Genomic DNA, 16,720 nt, shown 5'->3' on the forward strand with positions numbered 1-16,720 from the left:
GACAGGAGGGTCTCTGAAAGGCTCTACCCAGCAGGGTATCCAAGGAGATACTGAGACTCATAGCCAAACTTTGGGCAAAGTGCAGGGAATCTTATGAAAAAAGGGGGAGTTAATAAGACCTGGAGAGGGCAGGAGCTCCACAAGGATAGCAACAGAACCAAAAAATATGGGCATTTCGTACTGTATTAAAAGTACTTGATGGGCAGAGTGCAGGGAATCTTATGAAAGAAGTGGGAACAGTAAGATCTGGAGAGGACAGGAACTCCACAAAGAGAGCAACAGAACCAAAATATCTGAGCATAGGGGTCTTTCCTGAGACTGATACTCCAACCAAGGACCATGAATGGAGATAACCTAAGACCCCTGCACAGATGTAGCCCATGGCAGTTCAGTATCCAAGTGGGTTCCATTGTAATAGGAACAGGGACTATATCTGACAGGAACTGATTGGCCTGCTCTTTAATTACCTCCCCCTGATATGGAAGTAGCATTACCAGGCCACAGAAGAAAACAATGCAGCCAATCCTGATGAGACCTAATTGACTAGGATCAGAAGGAAGGAAAAGAAGACCTCCCCTATCAGTGGACTTGGGGAGGGGTATGCATGCAGAGGGTGGAGGAAGGGAAGGATTGGGATGGGAAGAGGGAGGGAACCACGGAAGGGGGGAGATACAAAGTGAATAAAGTGCAATTAATAAAGAATTTTTAAAAATAAAAAATAAATTTAAAAAATCAAGTAAAAAATAAGAAAAAAAAAAAGAGTCTCTGCCTGAGTCCCTCTCATATTCTCCCAGGAGATTACCCTGTCTTGGGTCTCCAGCTTGTCACAATTAAACAGTTTCTCTTTTTTCAGTTTTTCTTTTCTCTACAGGCCTTCTGTCCTCTTGCTGTCACTCTCTCCAGGTCTAACCTCCACCCCCTTAACTCTCTGTGCTCCCTCTCCTACCTTGTTCCCTCTCTTCAGCCATTACCTCTGTCTATTCTATCTCCCATTCTGAGTGATATTTATCTTTGGGTCTGTGCCTCATACTATGCTTATCATGTACTATATGGCTAAAATACACTTATAAGTGAGTACATACTATGTATGTCTTTCTGAGTCTGGGTTACTTCACAAAGGATGATCTTTTCTGGTTTCATGATTTCTTTACAGGAATAAAGATAGAACAGATAGTACAGATACTGAGGGAATGCCCAATGAATGCTTGGTCCAACCAGAGAAAAAAAATGCCAGCCCCTAACACTATGAAAAATACTCTGCTAAACTTGCAGATAGGAGCCTGACAAAATTTTCCTCAGAGAGGCTCTAGCCAGCAGCCCCTCAAAACAGATGCTTAGAATCACTGCTAACCATTGGGCCATGCATAGGGAGTCTTGTGGAAATGTGGGAGGAAAGAGAAAAGGACCTGGAGGTGACAGGAACTCCACAAACACACACACACACACACACACACACACACAAAACCAACAGAGCAAATAATCAGTGCTCAGAGGGGACTGCTGAGACTGAACCATCAACCAGGACCATGCATGAACTGGACCTAGGCCCGGTACAAAGGTGTAGCAGATGGGCAGCTTAGGAGCAGGGTCTGTCTCTGACATGAACTCAGTGGCTGGCTCTTTGATCACCTCCCCCTGGGGATTGCAGGCTACCTCTGTTCAGGGGTTCCAGAGCATCTCCATCAGTGGTCCTTGGCTGGAGTATCAAGTTCAGAAAAACAAACCGTGCCCAGAATTTTTGTATCTGCTGCTGTCTTTGTAGAACTCTTGTCCTCTCCAGGTCTTACTATCTTCCACTTCTTTCATAAGATTCTCTGTGCTCTGCCCAAAGTTTGGCTATGAGTCTCAGTATGTGCCTCAATACCCTGCAGGGTAGAGTCTTTCAGAGGCTCTCTGTGGTAGGCTCCTGTCCTGTTCCCTGTTTTCTCCCTCCTCCAATGTCCATTCTGAATCAGGATTGAACATCTTAGCCAGAGTCCTCTTTCCTGATAAGCTTCCTTAGGTGTACAAATTTTAGTATGTTTATCCCATATTATATGTCTAATATTCACTTATGAGTGAGTGTATACCATGTGTGTTTTTCTACTTCTGAGATACCTCACTCAGGATGATCTTTTCCAGTTCCCACCATTTACCTGCAAATCTCATGATTCCCTTGTTATTTTTATTGCTGAGTAGTATTCCATTGTGTAGACCTACCACAATTTCTGTATCCATTCCTCCGCTGATGGATATGTGGGTTGTTTCCAGGTTCTGGCTATTACAAATAAAGCTGCTACAAACATGGTTGAACAGATGTCCTTGTTGTATACTTGAGCCTATTTTGGATATATGCCTAGGAGTGGTATAACTGCATCTTGAGGAAGAGCTATTCCTAATTGTCTAAGATAGCGCTAGATTGATTTCCAAAGTCATTGTAGAAGTTTACATTCCCACCAACAGTGCAGGAGGGTTCCACTTTCTCCACATTCTTTCCAGCATGTGTTGTCTCTTGAGTTATTTATCTTAGCCATTCTGATGGGTATAAGGTGAGATCTCCGGGTTGTTTTGATTTGCATTTCCCTGATGACTAAGGACTTCAAGGGGATACAAATTGGAAAGGAAGAAGTCAAAGTATCATTATTTGAAGATGATGTGATAGTATACCTGAGTAACCGCAAAAATTCTACCAGGGAACTCCTACAGCTGATAAACACCTTCAGCAAAGTGGCTGGATACAAAATTAAAAAAAAAATCAGTAGCCCTCCTGTATACAAAAGACAAAAGGCCTGAGAAAGAAATTAGGGAAACAACACACTTCACAATAGCCACAAAGGACATAGAGTACCTTGGTGTAACCTTAACCAAGCATGGCAAAGACTTGTATGAAAAAAATTTCAAGTCTCTGAAGAAAGAATTAGAAGATATCAGAAGATGGAAAGATCTCCCATGCTCATGGCTTGGCAGGATTAACATAGTAAAAATGGCCATCTTACCAAAAGCAATCTACAGATTCAATGCAATTCCCATCAAATTATCAACACAATTCTTTACAGACCTTAAAAGAAAAATTCTCAACTTCATATGGAATAACAAGAAACCCAGAATTGCTAAAACAATCCTCCACAATAAAAGATCTTCTGGAGGTATCTCCATCCCTGATCTCAAGCTGTACAATACATGTACAGTAATAAAAACTACATGTTACTGGCATAGAAACAGACTGGTGGATCAATGGAATCAGATAGAAGACCCAGAAATAAACCTACACGCTTATGGACACCTCGTTTTTGACAAAGATGCCAAAACCATACAATGGAAAAAAAGACAACATCTTCAACAAATGATGCTGGTCTAACTGGATGTCTACGTGTAGAAAAATTCAAATATATCCATACTTATCACCCTGCACAAAACTAAATGCCAAACAGTTTTTGAATTCTAAAAATCAGATCCTACTCATGGAGTCATGAAAAAAGGCTTATGGATTTCAAAGAGGGTATGGAGTATAAATCACACTGATAAATATCACCATTAGAGAAGATAAATTACGGTTGTGTGCAACTCTCCGAGATTTCTCCATTCCCTCCAACTGTCACTATTGTTTCCTTAAGATTTTCTATGACTGTCATAAATTCTGACCAATTAATCCTGACTTTCACAACGGCAGTTCATAATTGACATATTTGTAAACTTAAAATAAGTTACTTTATGTTCTTTCAGTGTATTAAAATCATAACATCAAGGGAAGTCTATGGCAACTTCAAATGTCAAAACAAAACATCTTCTGTGGTTATTTAACAGATCACCATGAAGAATGCCAAAATAAAGATACTAATTTTCAATTAATTATATGTGGATAACCATCTCACTTTAAAAACTAAATTTATTTCCTCTGAACTCTGTTCTTTCACCTCTCCTCATAAATCTAATGCAATATGCAATTAAGTGATTAAATTCACCATCTCCACTCCAAAAACAGTTATATAATATATTATGTAAAATTTTAATTAAGCATGGAGTTTCAAATATCCACATAACTTTGAATCCTCTGTTTATGTTGACAATCAAGAACTCCTGTATGTTTAGAATTAGTCCTAGGCAGGCAGCAGAATTTGGCTCTTTTTAAAGAAGTAACTTCTTACCAGGTGATGATAGCTCATCAACATGAATTACGTGTTAGTCTTGCTACTTTCTTTGCCTACAAGCTATATTTTTAATTTTTCTTTTCTTCAGTAAAATCCTCAGTAGGTAAGACTTGAAGTTTAGTTTAATATGTTTTTGGTGTTTAATGATAGGTTTAAAAATAGGAGAAGGAAATCAAACTTTCTGCTAGTGGAAGCCCCACACAATCTTACACATATCTAAAAGTGACTTAAAGATCACCAGGAATAGTACCATTACTGTAATCTAGAAGCATACTTATAATCTCCTCACTGTACATACCAGACTCAGTCCTAAATGGTAGTACAATTTTATATCAGTTCTACTAGTGTTTCCAGGCTACTGCTTAGTTCAGACACTCTGTATACTTAAAGTCTCTGTATTAATTCTAAAATCAATTTGGGCCTTTATAGAGAACCAAATTATGTTCTCTGATTTCTTTTTATTTACATGTTTATAAAAGTTTTAGTTACTTTGAAATTATAAAAAAATTACTTGATATCACTAGTTTACTGAGGTTGTGTTTTGTTTTCTTAACTAACTTCTAATTGCCCTTGATAACAATGAGTAAACATAGGACAAATAATTGAAATATTGGCTCCCAAAACATCTGAGAATTCTCTTCAAATAATTTCCATATCTCTTCTGAACGAGATTAAAAAGTTGAAACATGAAATTTAAAAGTGTTAGTGTTTTTTTTTGTCCAAGCTTTATGATAGAAAAAAAGAAGCATGCATGTGCACGAACACACACACACACACACACACACACACATTTTATAGAGGAAAAAAGAAACATACATACACACACAGTGGGGTGAAAAGAGAAAAGCCACAGTATGAATAATCTAGAAAGCCTATAATTAATCTTTAGCTGGAGTTGAATTTTGTTAGCAACATTTAAAATTCTGTAAGTACTTATTAAATGTATTTTCTTTTGATAGGTATTTTATGATCAGCAGGTAAAAATTACCTTGACCACATATAGCCAAGGTTTCTCAGTAAATGTACCTTTGAAACAGGCTTAACATTTAGCTGCAGCCTTTATTTAATCAATTAACTAGCAATTGAATAAAATATAACACATGTAGTTTTATTCAACCTTTTTATGTGTACCTGGCACACGATAAGCACTTAATGAATGCCTGTTGATTTGTTCAGTTATCACTGTGGTTAAAAATGAAACAACTGAACAAATCAACAGGCATTCATTAAGAGAAGTCCTCCTCCCCTTCCCTTTGACCCTAGGTTATCAGGTCTCATCAGGACTGGCTGCATTGTCTTCCTCTCTGGCCTGGTAAGGCTGCTCCAGCCTCAGGGGGAGGTGATCAAAGAGCCAGCCACTGAGTTCATGTCAGAGACAGTCCCTGTTCCCCTTAAGAGGGTACCCACTTGGATACTGAGCTGCCATGGGCTACATCTGAGCAGGGGTTCTAGGTTATATCCATGAATGGTCCTTGGTTGGAATATCAATATTTTTAAAGGGTAATTCCTAGCCAGCGGTCAATCTCAGGTAATTCCTTTGAAAATAGTACATATCATTTGAATGCCAAAACTACTCCAGAGTTTCATCTTGTTTAGTAATAAAATATCCATTTGTCAAATGCAGGCAGTAAAGCGGCACTAATCAAGAAAATGACAGAAAAGTTACTTCTAAACTAATTGTTCTTCTGTTAAATGAAAACAAACAAACAAATAAAAAACTAAAGCACTATGATACTGCAAAAGCTTATACAGGCTTTGCTTAGAATGGCAATGTGGTATCTTTAAACTATGTGTGTGTGTGCGTGTGTGTGTGTGTGTGTGTGTGTGTATGTACATAGGCATATATTTATGTGTGTGTGTGTATATATATAAAAACATTTTAAAATAAGAATTTTGACATATATTTGGAGTGGGAAATATATCCTGGATTACATATAGAGTGCTCAAGGACAATGCATGAAGAGGACCTCAAACCCTAGTTCAGATGGTGCCCATAGACTCAGTCTCCAAGTGGGGTCCCTAATAAGGGGGTAGTGACTTTCTCTGGCATGAACTAAGTGACTGGGCCTTGGATCACCTCCCCCTGGGAGGCAGTGTAGCTTTTCCAGGCCACAGAGGAAGACAATGCAACCAGTCCTGATGAGACCTGATAGGCTACCTTCAAATAGAAGGAGAGGAGGACCTCCCCAATCAGTGGACTAGGGGAGGGGCATATGGGGAGAAGAGGATGGGAGGGTGGGTTTGAGAGGAGAAGAGGGAGGGAGCCACAGCCAGGATACAAATTGAATAAATTGTAAGAAATAATAATAATGGAAAAAATCTCAGAAAATGAATATAAATTTAGTAAAGCATTAACAGTGCATTTACTTTTCACTATTAAAAAATTACTTAGTACTACAGTAAAAAGATATCAAATCATTTTGTTTAATAAGAGACTGCAATGAACATGTTAGAACACTGGAAATCCCAGGTACCTTAGAGTGCCAAAGATTGCCTTTTCCATTATTTATATTGAGAAAATTTACAGTTGAAGAATAGTAAGATGAAAGTCTAATTTCATGTTAATAAAAACATTTGTAATGTATTATGAACATTTATTATGTATGGTATCAAACTAGATGCTCACAACTGCATTAGACAAAATTTAATTAAATTTGCCTCAAAGATGTCAATGCATTTTCTGAATGTAGCAACAAGTGTTATTTAATTTGTTAACTGGATTTGATCACTCCAGGTTTTAACATATTCTTTACCATCATTATAAATTCTGTTTGCTCAGCCCCCTATAAGAATTTTAAATGATAAATATTTACAATTTTTTACGTTAGACATATCTCATCTTTTGACTGAGGCATGTTTCTGTCCACATATATTACAGAATTCTCAATCTTCTAGTTAGTTACATAAAAATTATCTTGGATGAGTTGCTTGTGGTAATTAGCCTTTCTAATATTGGGCTGACAGCCACAGTTCTCTGGAAATAAACTACAGTATTTTCATTTTTCAAGAAGATCTAACCACTGATGTAACTTTTGCCAAGCATCATGAATACTGAGAAACCACAGTCCACCTGATTCAGTTGGATTTTCCCCCCAGTGTCTCCTAATAATTATTTTTGTTCAGTATTCCAAAATGCAAAAAAAAAATGAAATTTTAGCAACAAAATTTAATGTAACCTTAATTATACCTGGATAGTATAAAATGATGCAGAAAAATTTTTCCAATGTCACTATTACTCTCATTTTCAAATACTGACTTCATTCATATCCAGTAAAAGGCTGAATAGTTTACCTTATTGAAAATCTTGCACCTCAAATATGACTGAAGTACATTATATACATACATGAAAATGTTACAGTAAAACCCATTAAGATTTAATTTACACAAATTTTATTGAATATAAGAACTAATACTCAAAAATAAAAAATACTTGAACCTACTACACTTATGCATATATAAAAAAGGCTTCCTGTCTTCCTACCTATATTGAATGAGCTATAGATACATAGAATACAACATTCTCTAATTTTTCAAAAAGAATTTCCCTAGTGACATTGTTCTTACAGAAAAGGCTCACTCTGTCATTTTCTACTGTAATTCTTACATTGAGAAAATACTGTACCTTCCACTATAATAGAAAATGTTCTAAAACACAGGCACTTCCAAAACAAACGTACATTAAACAAGCAAGCTGGACAATTAACAGAGTCACTGACAGGAACAAGAGGTTTTAATTCAGACCTTATCAACATTCCTGGGATCCTGATTGAAAACTCTTCACAAGTGCTGTATACATGCATGATTTTCAACCACACAATATCATCTAAACTTTTTTACTTTTTTAGTTTTTATTTATTACAATTTATTCACTTTGTATCCCAGCTGTTTCCTCCTCCCTCCTCCCATCTGTCCAAATGTCTCCCTCCCTCCTTCTTAAAATGCATTTAATCTGAAAGATTGACAGCCATGCAAATATGAAACCAATACATCATTCTGAGCATAAAAGGTATATAGACTTGCCCATGTTTGTCTACTTAAACATTCAGTTCTAACCGCACTTCTTGCTAAGCAGATTCTGGCAGCATGCTTGCTGTGAGAGTCAATCATTCCCATTTAATCAGGCTTAAGGGAAACTACTGTATTACATAGCATATGAATACATTCAAAGTGGATTCACAAGTGGCTATAACCAACAGGATTCACTAGATGCCAAATCAGAGAATTATATTAGAAATAGAGAGTGCAAGCAAAATACATAGAAAACATCACCTTTTGTCCAAAGTATGCTGAGGTGTCTTGCTTGAAAATTTTAGTGAAAACACTTTCTCCTTGCTACAAAAGAAGACAGGGAGAGATCAGGCAAAAAGAACCCAAGAAAGAGAAAAGGAGAAAAACGGGAGAGGAGAAAAGAGGGGAGGGAAGGAAATGAGAGGAATATTTTCCTTTCGCAGAGCATGTCAGGAAAAGAGTGCTGTGCCAGCTTACAAGGTAACCTCATGATGAAACATGATCTGGTGTGTTCTGGTGTGTGTGTTAATTATTTTTGTACCAAACCAATAATGAACACATTTAGCCTACTGTTTTCCTATCATACTTCCCTACTATATAACACCTTCAAACAACTTAGAGCTTCAAGGTTATAATTAAAAGTGAATTTAATCTTTAGTTTCTTTACAGTTAGTTTATATTCCTTATTAAATGTCCAGAAATATAAAAATAGGTCCCTTGGAACAATTCAGGCATTCATCCTCTAGATTCAAAGTTGTCTGATGCTTTCTCATTTCAATAAGTCCAGAATTTTTCTTCAGTGTAAAAAAAATAGAATAACTGTAACTTGTTAACTAATTGTATTCTCTTTACTGAAAATGAGCAGTCTTTCAGATTAAAGGTGCATTAAGTACAATTATTTAGGTGGTGTTTTATTTATTTATTTTTTAATTATTGATTTAGAAATACAGTCTATAATACATACATTTTTAACTATATGTATAACTCAAAAATTGCATGAATTTGGGATATAAAACCTTCAGGTGAATTCCATAATATTAGATTCAGAATTTGCAAATAAAAATAACTAAAACAGATCATATGAAGAAAAAAAATAAAACAATCATTTGCCAGTGCTTAAAAATATCTTCTTCCTTCTCAAAATTTTTGTACATTGGCCCTGAACAGAAATTTTTATTTTTCTCTCAAAGATAATTATGGTAAACATTAATATATAAACAAAAACAAAGTATATACCAAAAAAATTAAGGGCAACAAGTAGATATCAGTACCTAACATGAATAACAGGAACTTAGATTCATTTACTCTAAATCTTCTTTTTAATAAGATGTAAAAATAAAAGATTTTGTGATATATTGTGAATGGTTTTTATAGAGACCATATAATATTTTAAAAACTTATTTTGAGTGTATAAAATATGTATACAGTCACTTGAGTTTTTGATCTTGGCCATTCTCATGGGTGTAAGGTGAAATCTCAGGGTTGTTTTGATTTGCATTTCCCTAATGGCTAGTGAGGTTGAGCATTTCTTTAAGTGCTTCTCTGCCTGCAAAGAGGATGGACATCAGAAGAAGAAGAAAACAGGAAACAACCTAGGAACCTTCTACAGAGGGCTTCTGAAAGCCAGAAGAAGAAAACAGGAAACAAACTAGGAACCTACCACAGAGGGCCTCTGAAAGCCTCTGCCCTACAGACTATCAAAGCAGATGCTGAGCCTGATGGTCAACTGTTGGGCAGAGTGAATGGAATTTTATGTAAGAAGTGGGAAATAGTAAGAGCTAGAGAGGACAGGGTCTCCACAAGGAGAGCAACAGAACAAGGAAATTTGAACACAGGGTACTTCCCAGAGACTCATACTCCAACCAAGGACTATTCATGGAGATAACCTAGAACCCCTGCACAGATGTAGCCCATGGCAGTTCAGTGTCCAAGTGGGTTACATAGTAATGGGAAGAGGGACTGCCTCTGACATAATCTGACTGGACTTCTCTTTGATCACCTCCCCCTGTGGGGGGAGCAGCCTTACCAGGCCACAGTAGAGGACAATGAAGCCACTTTTGATGTGAACTGATAGACTAAGAACAGAAAGGAGAGGAGAACCTCCCCTATCAGTGGACTTGGGGAGTGGCATGCATGCAGAAAGGGGAGGGAGGGTGGGATCGGGAGGGGAGGAGGGAGGGGCTTATGGGGGGATTCAAAAGGAATAAAGTGTAATTAATAAAATAAAATAAAATAAAATAAAAAATATGTATACAGTAACAAAACCCTGATTTTAGTGAAGTGATAGTGTTTCTTTTGTACCTTTACAGTTGTGATCCCAAATATTCTCTCTTGGCTGAAGGAATTTACAAAGAGCTCAACATTCGTTATCTCATTGCCTAAAGTGCTCTGCGAAGTTCCCATGCCCAGAAAGACATTAATTGAAGGGCATTTTAGGAGATACATCATTGTAGGCAATTCTCTGTCTGTGATGGTCATGTTAGAAAAAAAAATCACTCATGTTGACTAATTTGCTGTATAACTGCAGTGACTTCAGCTATGAAGGACCTTCAGGAATGAGTCATTCCAATCAGCACGGTTTTCCAGATAATTAAAGTTTATTTCCCAATCATCATTTTTCCTGAAAAATAAAACAGTCCTCATTTGTTTTTCATTTTTTAAAATTTCATTTTATTTTATTAATTACACTTTATTCACTTTGCATCCCCCCATAAGCCCCTCCCTCCTCCTGTCCCACTCCCACCCTCCCCCCCTTCTTCACGAATACCCCTCCCCAAGTCCACTGATAAGGGAGGTCCTCCTCTCCTTCCTTCTGATCTTAGTCTATCAGATCACATCAAGAGTGGCTGCATTATCATCTTCTGTGGCCTGGTAAGGATGCTCCCCCGTTAGGGGGAGCAGATCAAAGAGCAGGCCAATCAGATTATGTCAGAGACAGTCCCTCTTCCCATTACTATGTAACCCACTTGGACACTAAACTGCCATGGGCTACATCTGTACAGGGGTTCTAGGTTATCTCCATGCCTGGTACTTGGTTGGAGTATGAGTCTCTGGGAAGACCCCTGTGTTCAAATTTTTTGGTTCTGTTGCTCTCCTTGTGGTGTTCCTGTCCTCTCCAGAGCTTGCTATTTCGAACTTCTTACATAAGATTCCATGCACTCTGCCCAACAGTTGGCCATAAGTCTCAGCATCTGCTGTGATAGTCTGCAGGGAAGAGGCTTTCAGAGGTCCTCTGTGGCAGGTTCTTAACTTGTTTCCTGTTTTCTTCTTCTTCTGATGTCCATCCTGTTTGCCTTTAAGGATGCAAATTGAGCATTTTAGTCAGGGTCTTCTCTCAATTAGTTTCTTTAGATGTACAGATTTTAGTAGGTTTATATTCTATTATATGTCTATATGAGTGATTATAAACCTTGTGTGTCTTTCTGCTTCCAGGACAGCTCAGTCAGGATGATCCTTTCCAGGTCCCACCATTTACCTGCAAATTTCATGATTTCTTTATTTTTCATTGCAGAGTAATACTCCATTGTGTAGATGTACCACAATTTCTGCATACATTCTTCAGTTGAGGGGCATCGGGCCTGTTTCCAGCTTCTGGCTATTACAAATAAAGCTGCTGCAAACATGGTTGAGCAAATGTCCTTATTGTGTACTTGAGCCTCTTTTGGATATATGCCTAGGAGTGTTATGGCTGGATCTTGAGGAAGTGCTATTCCTAGTTGTCTGAGAAAGTGCCAGATTGATTTCCAGAGTGGTTGTACAAATTTACATTCCCACCAGCAGTGGAGGAGGATTCCCCTTTCTCCACAAGCTCTCCAGCATATGTTGTCACTTGAGTTTTTCATCTTGGCCATTCTGATGGGTGTAAGGTGAAATCTCAGGGTCATTTTGATTTGCAATTCCCTAATGGTTAATGATGTTGAGCATTTCTTTAAGTGTTTCTCTGCCATTCAATATTCCTCTACAGAGAGTTCTCTGTTTAGCTCTGTTCCACATTTTTTAATTGGATTATTTGGTTTGCTGCTTTTCATCTTCTTTAGTTCTTTATATATATTGGATATTAGCCCTCTGTCAGAAAAAAGGTTGGTGAAGATTCTTTCCCAATCTGTAGGCAGCCGTTTTGTTTTGATGACGGTGTCCTTTGCTTTGCAGAAGCTTTTCAGTTTCATGAGGTCCCATTTACTGATTGCTGCTCTTAGAGGCTGTGCTGTTGGTGTTCTGTTCAGGAAGTTGTCTCCTGTACCAATGAGTTCTAGGGTTTCCCCATTTTTTTCTTCTAACCGATTTAATGTATCTAGTTTTATGTTGAGGTCTTTGATCCACTTGGACATTAGTTTTGTGCAAGGTGATAAGTATGGATCTATTTGCATTTTGCTACATGTAGACATCCAGTTGGACCAGCACCATTTGTTGAAGATGTTATCTTTTTTTCGATTGTATGGTTTTTGCATCTTTGTCAAAGATCAGGTGTCCATAAGTGTGCAGGTTTATTTCTGGATCCTCTGTTTGATTCCATTGATCCACCATTCTGTTTCTATGCCAGTACCATGCAGTTTTTATAACTGTTGCTCTATAGTACAGCTTAAGATCAGGGATGGAGATACCTCCAGAAGATCTTTTATTGTAGAGGATTGTTTTAGCAATTCTGGGTTTCTTGTTATTCCATATGAAGTTGAGAATTTTTTTCTTTCCAGGTCTGTAAAGAATTGTGTTGGTAATTTGATGGGAATTGCATTGAATCTGTAGATTGCTTTTGGTAAGATGGCCATTTTTACTATGTTAATCCTGCCAAGGCATGAGCATGGGAGATCTTTCCATCTTCTGATATGTTCTTCTAATTCTTTCTTCAGAGACTTGAAAAGTTTTTCATACAAGTCTTTGACATGCTTGGTTAAGGTTACACCAAGAAACTCTATGTCCTTTGTGGCTATTGTGAATTGTGTTTTTTCCGTAATTGCTTTCTCAGCCCTTTTGGCTTTTGTATACATGAGGGTTACTGATTTTTTAGAGTTAATTTTATATCTGGCCACTTTCCTGAAGATGTTTATCAGCTGTAGGAATTCCCTGGTGGAGTTTTTAGGGTCACTCACTTATACTATCATATCATTTTCAAATAGTGATAATTTGACATCTTCCTTTCCAATTTGTATCCCCTTGATCTCCTTCATCTGTCTTATTGCTCTAGCAAGGACTTCCAAAACTATGTTGAAGAGATTTGGAGAGAGTGGAAAACCTTGTCTTGTCTCTGATTTCAGTGGGAATGATTTAAGTTTTCCTCTGCTTAGTTTGATGTTGGCTATAGGCTTGCTGTATATTGCCTTTACTATGTTTAGGTATGTGCCTTGTATCCCTGATCTCTCCAAGACTTTAAACATGAATGGGTGTTGGACTTTGTCAAATGCTTTTTGGGCTTCTAAGGAGATGATCATGTGGTTTTTCTCCTTCAGTTTGTTTATTTGGTGGATTACATTGATGGATTTCCTTATGTTGAACCACCCTTGCATGCCTGGGATGAAGCCTACTTGGTCATGGTGGATGATATCTTTGATGTGTTGTTGGACTCTGTTTGCAAGGATTTTATTGAGTATTTTTGCATCCATGTTCATAAGAGAGCTAGGCCTGAAGTTCTCTTTTTTTGTTGGGTCTTTGTGTGGTTTAGATATCAAGGTGACTGTGGCTTCATAGAATGAGTTTGGTAATATCCCTTCTGTTTATATTTTGTGGAATTGTTTGAAGAGAACTGGAGCTAGCTCTTCTTTGAAGGTCTGGTAGAATTCTGCACTGAAACCATCTGGTACTGGGCTTTTTTTGGATGGGAGACTTTCGATGACCGCTTCTATTTCCTTGGGGGATATAGGACTATTTGATTGATTTACCTGATCCTGATTCAGCTTCGGTAAGTGAAATCAATCAAGAAAATTGTCCATTTCATTTAGATTTTCAAATTTTGTGGCATATAGACTTTTGAAGTAAGTCCTAATGATTGTTTGGATTTCCTCAGTGTCTGTCATTATGTCCCCCTTTTCATTTCTGATTTTGTTTATTTGGATGGTGTCTCTCTGCCTTTTAGTTAGCTTGGCTAAGGGTTTGTCAATCTTGTTGATTTTCTCAAAGAACCAGCTCTTGGTTTCATTGCTTCTTTGAATTGTTTTATTTGTTTCCAATTGATTGATTTCAGCCCTGAGTTTGATTATTTCCAGCTGTACACTCCTTTTTGGTGTGTATGCTTCTTCTTTTTCTAGGGATTTCAGGTGAGCCATTAAGTTGCTTGAATGAGCTGTCTCGAATTTCTTCTTGAAGACACTTAGTGCTATGAACTTTCCTCTTAGCACTGCTTTCATTGTGTCTCACAAGTTTGGGTATGTTGTGTCTTCATTTTCATTGAGTTCTAGGACGACTTTAATTTCTTTATTTCTCCCCTGACCCAGCTGTCATTTAGTACCAAGTTGTTCAGTTTCCATGTGTGTTTATTGTTTTGCTATTTCTGTTGTTGTTGAGGTCCAGCTTTATTCCATGGTGATCAGACAGGATACAAGGGATTATTCAATCTTCTTGTATCTGTTGAGGCTTGCTTTGTGACCAACTCTATGGTCTATTTTGGAGAAGCTTCCATGAGGTGCTGAGAAGAAAGTAAATTCTTTTGTGTTTGGGTGTAAAGTTCTGTAAATGTCTGTTAGTTCCATTTGATTCATGACCTCTTTTAGAGACATTGTTTCTTTGTTTAATTTCTGTTTTGTTGATCTGTCCTTTGTTGAGAGTGGGGTGTTGAAGTCTCCCACTATTAATGTGTGGGGATCTATATGTGGTTTAAGTTTTATCAATGTTTCTTTTACAAATGTGGATGCTCTTGTATTTGGGGCATAGATGTTTAGGATTGTGATGTCTTCTTAGTGGAATTTTCCCTTCATGAGTATGAAGTGTCCTTCCCCATGTCTTTTTATTAATTTTGGTTGAAAGTCTATTTTACCAGATATGAGAATGGCTACTCCTGCTTGCTTCTTGGGTCCATTTGCTTGGAAAGCTGTCTTCCAGCCTTTTACCCTAAGGTAATGTCTATCTTTGTGGCTTAGGTGTGTTTCTTGTATGCAACAGATTGCTGGGTTTTGTTTACCCATCCATTCTGTTAGTCTGTGTCTTTTTATTGGAGAATTGAGTCCATTGATGTTGAGAGAGATTAACAACCAGTGGCTGTTAGATCCTTTGATTTTGATGTTGGCTGTGGTCATAAGTTTGTGTGCTTGGTTGCTTTTTGTTTTACTGTAGTGAAGTTAATTATTTCCTGTGTTTTCTTGAAAGTAGCAAAGTAGCTAGTTTTCTTGGGTTGTATTTTCCCTTCTAGTGTCTTCTGTAATGCTGGATTTGTGTGTAGGTATTGCTGAAATTTGTTTTTGTCATTGAATATCTTGTTTTCTCCATCTATGGGGACTGAGAGTTTTGCTAAGTATAGTAGCCTGGGCTGACATTTGTGTTCTTTTAGGGTCTGCATGATATCCAAACAGGCCCTTCTGACTTTCATAGGCTTGTTGAAAAGTCAGGTGTGATTCTAATGGGTTTGCCATTATATGTTACTTGGCCTTTTTCCCTTGCAGCTTTTAGTATTTTTTTCTTTGTTCTGTATACTTACTGTTTTGATTACTATGTGGCGGGAGGATTTTCTTTTCTGGTCTAATTTATTGCGTGTTCTGTAGGTCTCTTGTATTCTTATTCGCCACTCCTTTAAGTTGAGGAAATTTTCTTCAATGATTTTGTTGAAGATATTTTATGGGCCTTGGAGGAGGGAATCTTCTTTTTCCTCTATTCCTTAATACAAACCAGATGATGCTTACTATTCTCTGTGGCACATAGCAAGAACTATACTTGGGCGAAAAATGCTTGCAGAAAGTGATAGCTCTATCCTCTTAAAACTAATGAAGATATGTTACCTTAAAAAGTAATGAAGTCCAGGTCAGAAACAATCCCTGTTCTTCTTATTAGAGAACCCACTTGTATACTGAGCTACCATGGGCTATAGGAGCAGCCCTGCTAGGCCACAGAAGAGAACATTACAGCCAGTCCTGAAGAGACCTGATAAGCTAGGGTCAGATGGAATGGGAGGAGGATCTCCCCTATTAGTGGACTTGGAAAGGGGCAGCGAGGAGATGAGAGAGTGAAGGTGGGATTGGGAGGGAATGAGGAAGCGGGCTAAGGCTGGGATACAAAGTAAATAACCTGCGATTAATATAAAAAATAAAAATTATTATTAAAAAGTAATGAAGTTTCACGGGATAAGTTTTTCTTTTTTATTATTATCATTTATTACAGTTTATTCAATTTGTATCCCAGCTGTGCCCCCTAATTCTGTCTCCTCACAATCCTACCCTCCCTCCCTCATCTCTTCCCATGTTACACCTCCCCTAGCCCACTGATAGGGGAGGACCTCCTCTCCTTCTATTTGACCCTAGCCTATCAAGTCTCATCAGGACAGGTTGTACTGTCTTTCTCTGTGTCCTGGCAAGGCTGTACCACCTTCTAGGGGGAGGTGATTAGAGAGCTTGCCACTGAGTTTATGCCAGAGAAAGAACCTGCTCCCCTTGCTAGGGATCCGACTT

This window comes from Meriones unguiculatus, chromosome X (assembly GCF_030254825.1).
Source record: "Meriones unguiculatus strain TT.TT164.6M chromosome X, Bangor_MerUng_6.1, whole genome shotgun sequence".
Taxonomy (NCBI): domain Eukaryota; kingdom Metazoa; phylum Chordata; class Mammalia; order Rodentia; family Muridae; genus Meriones; species Meriones unguiculatus.